The sequence below is a fragment of the Tamandua tetradactyla genome, chromosome 5 (genome assembly GCF_023851605.1).
Source record: "Tamandua tetradactyla isolate mTamTet1 chromosome 5, mTamTet1.pri, whole genome shotgun sequence".
Classification (NCBI taxonomy): Eukaryota; Metazoa; Chordata; class Mammalia; order Pilosa; family Myrmecophagidae; genus Tamandua; species Tamandua tetradactyla.
Window position 1 is genome coordinate 15,000,652 of NC_135331.1, and position 3,954 is coordinate 15,004,605.

Genomic DNA, 3,954 nt, shown 5'->3' on the forward strand with positions numbered 1-3,954 from the left:
ATGAATTGGGTATCGTCATTAGCCAAGATCAGAATCTGGCATGTAACCTGTAACTAAAAATGAACAAGTCTCTATAGATATCTCTGCAGTACTTCGGATGTGCACATGGGAATAACGACACCCATACTCATGGCACATATTCCCAGAGGCATCAGTGAAAAGTCAGGCTGGTCTTCCCAAGCAGGCATGTTCTCTGACATACTCGAGAGAGGGCAGGTTTGAAAGGCCTCCCTGGTCTCCTGGTTCACCAAAGGCACAGGCTGATGTTGGGCTAAGTTTATTCTCTGAGTCATACCCAGCACCCCCGTCCCTTCCAGGGGGTTCCTGGTTGCACCAGCTGCAGGAGCCTTTGCAGCTCTGCCGGCACATTTCCAGTTTCATGACTGAAATCCACAGCCATAGGTCAGAGGAACCTCAGGACTGTGCTGCCTCCTTAGCAGGCTTTGGGGAACAGGCGGTAGAAGAGAAACAGCAAGGGAGCTGAGGCTTTGAACCTGGAGCTGCTGCTTCTGGTGGGACCCTGGAAGAATCACTTACTCTCTCTGAGCTTCAGCTTTCTCCACTGTGAAATAGGGCTTGATGGAAGAGAGGAAAGAATCAAATGAAGCTGTGCAAGCGAAACTGCCTGGCATGTAGCTGACGACCACTAGAGTGTGTGCAGCGCCCACAAATCCGGGTTCATGTCTCAGCCCCGATGAGCTGTGTGCCCTTGGTAGGTTCCCAAGCTCTCAAAACCTCAGTTTCTTCACATGTTTAAACTTAAAGATATTTACAGGACCTACCTTACCATGTTAGCGCAATAGTTAAGTGGCAAATAATATGAGTGGGGTCCAACGCCTGGGACATAGGGAGAGCTCAATAGATATGACTCCCATTTCTTCCTTGATCCGTACTTTAATCCCAATTTTGAAGAAGAAAATCAGTCCCTGTGCATTGCAGTGTATGTCCTCAGATCTGAGCCTCACTGAGCCACGTAAAAAGGCCAGAATTTCTGCTGCAGCCCACTCAACTCTTGTCTTTAGGGGAAAGGACAGGACATGCTTCTGTGGAAAGAGATGATGTTTGTCCTCACCATCAGCTCATTCTGCAGGCCCAAGGAAGGGACTGTAAAGCAGTAATGGATGAAGCTGGAGACGATAAAATGTCTTCAGCAGCTCAAAATCCCAAACAGGGGTGCTGGTTCAAGCATCTGGAGGTATCTCAGGCACTATTTTATGGCAATGCAGTTGTAGGCTGCCCCTGTCCAGTTTTCCTACCCACCTTCCCCTATAATGATAAGGTAGCCATGCTCTTGATTTATAGGAAGTGATGATGAATGTGCTTTGGCCACCCTCTATGAAATCTCAGTAATTTATGAGGAACAACTTACATTCCTGTCATGGAAGACGTTTCCACAACCTGCATGGAACTCAGGACCACCTTCTCTTCTCCAGGAATACCAGTCTCCATTTATTGATGTCAAAGCCTTGTTTCCCCTTTCATACCTTTGGAAAGGAAGTCAAACAGTGGGGGAGTACAATGTCCCCGGAGACTCAGGGGTTAACAAATAGTAATGAGCGACAGTCCTGCCCAGAGCTGACTTGTAGTTTCTCTCCTACTAGATTGTGAAGGGAGTTCAAAGAGTGGCCTTAAGGCCGAGGTGGTTTGCTTAAAGGATGGGAGATCTCAAATTGAGCCTTTCATCTCTGGGTCCACATTCCAGCTGAAAGCTGGAGCTGGGTGGTGGGAGGGTTGGGCACTTGGTCACTCACACCAACCACAGCTCTGTTTTCCCATCCGAAGAGCTCTACACAGTTTCCTGGAAGGATCCATCCACATGACCATCCAAGCATTCCACAAGCATGTATTTAGAATCCAATATTCTAACACCTCCTGGGCCATGCACTATCAATGATCTCATTCTATTGACATGGAAGAAAATGGGTGGTGAGGCTTTTAGCAGGCTCTAGTGTGATGTGAAAACCCAATTCTTCTTGGCAAATGGCTTTTTTTTGGGGGGTGATGGAGGTGGGCAATAGATGCCTGCTGCAAAAGCACATTTTGGATGAAGCTCTGTGGTTGGGTCCCCTGTGAAGGATACTATTGCGTTACGATGCAGAGCACAGACAGGCCGACTTCGGTAGCCAGGGATAAGTTAGTAAACCTCTCTACGCCTCAGTTCACTGTTCTGTAAAATGGACATAATAGCACCTACCTCCTGGGGTTGCTAAGAGGATTAAAATAAGATGCTGCATATTCAACACTTAGCATACCACTGGTGGAAAGTCATCAGGTGGAGTAAAATTGTTCTTCATTGATGTGATCCATGCACAGAACTGAGAAACCTTGTTCCCTTTGACCCACGGCAAATTATTGCAGGTTTTTAATGGAGGAAAAAGTCAATTCTGGGTAGGCTGTTTCTCAGCCCCGTTGCCTTAACTAAAAAGGTAGGGCTGTGAGCACCCAACATGCAGGGCTTCTGTGAGGATCAGAGAGAAGGTTTGTGGAATTCCTGGTCCAGAGGAGACGCACCATAACAAGAAAGTGGCTGTAACTGCAATCGCAAACCTCAAATCAGCTCAAGCAACCCATGGGACTGAATTTGTGAACCTATTCCTTTCAACACCCACCCTGCCCCTTTTCACCTCAAATATTGGCCCTTTAACGAATACCCCACCGATTAATGGCTGAGAATGTTTTCTTTTTCTGGGCTAAGTGAAGGGCCCTTCAGGAAACCAGAATTGAGCTAAACTGGAATTCCATTAATGCTCTAACCCCTTCTCATTCTGAAATCAATCTCCAGGGCTATCAAACCGGTGCTGGTAATTTAACTAAATATTGGCTGAGCACCTACTATCTGCCTGGAACTCTTCTTGGTGCTGCAGTTCATGGAGTAAAACAAATAAAACCCCCTGCCTTCAGGAAGCTCATATTTTAATATAACGCTGATCAACCCCAAACAAGTAAGTACCTTACACAACTCAATTATCAACTGCATCCTTCCCAGCTTTCTCTCAGCTGTCCTATTCTGGAAAGAACCAAACAAGTCTTTTCATGCAAAGTATAGTGTGAAATGTACCATATTAAGAGATAGACAAAGAAATAAATTCGTGGCTTGAGATATAGAAAACAATTTGGACACCTGATAACGTACCAGGAATTTCACTAACTGCTCTACTTACTTTAACTCCATTTTAATCCTTGCGTCCAGCTATGAAATGGGTACTATTATCATCCCCTGTTGATGGACAAGAAGACTTGGGGTTAAGAGAATAGAAACGACTTGACTTAATAAAGAAGGGCTTGAGAACTCTACCAGTTGATGTGGGTAAGTTCAGTTCTCGGTTAAACCTCAAATCCTGGAATGGATTAGAGGGCATGAAATAAATTCAGACAAGTTGGAGTGTGGAGCCATGGAAATGGTTTGCGTATAAATGATTAAATTGAAGGAAACCAGGGCCCTTATGTTTTTACGGGAAGGTTGCCTTCCTGAACACATCTTAAAAGAGTGGCCCACATCTGTAAGCAGACTGATGGAAACATGTCTCGCTGAAGATGACCTAAAATGTCCTGTGGGCTTTTGGGGTAGCCCCGAATCGTCACTGGGCATTTGAAAACCCAGTGACCTTGAGGGTTTGGGCATGGCGTCTCTGCAGAGGCAACAAGGCGGGCTTCCTCCAAAGCCCGCATCCACGAAGGTTCTGGAAGTCACGGCAGGGAGCAAGGCCACGTCCGGTGTCTGGCGAAACAGTCTCAACCCCAGAGGGCTGAACATTTGTGCTGGCAACAGAGCGCACGGAAACATCAGACAAACCCAAAGAGAGGGACAGTTTCCCAACAACTTGCCTATACAATTCAAAAAATGTCAAGGTCAAGAAAGACACAAAACAAAATTGAGATACTCTTCCAGATTATAGGAGTGAATAACATGTCAACTAAATGTAACTCATAGTCCTGGATTCGATTCAGGACTGG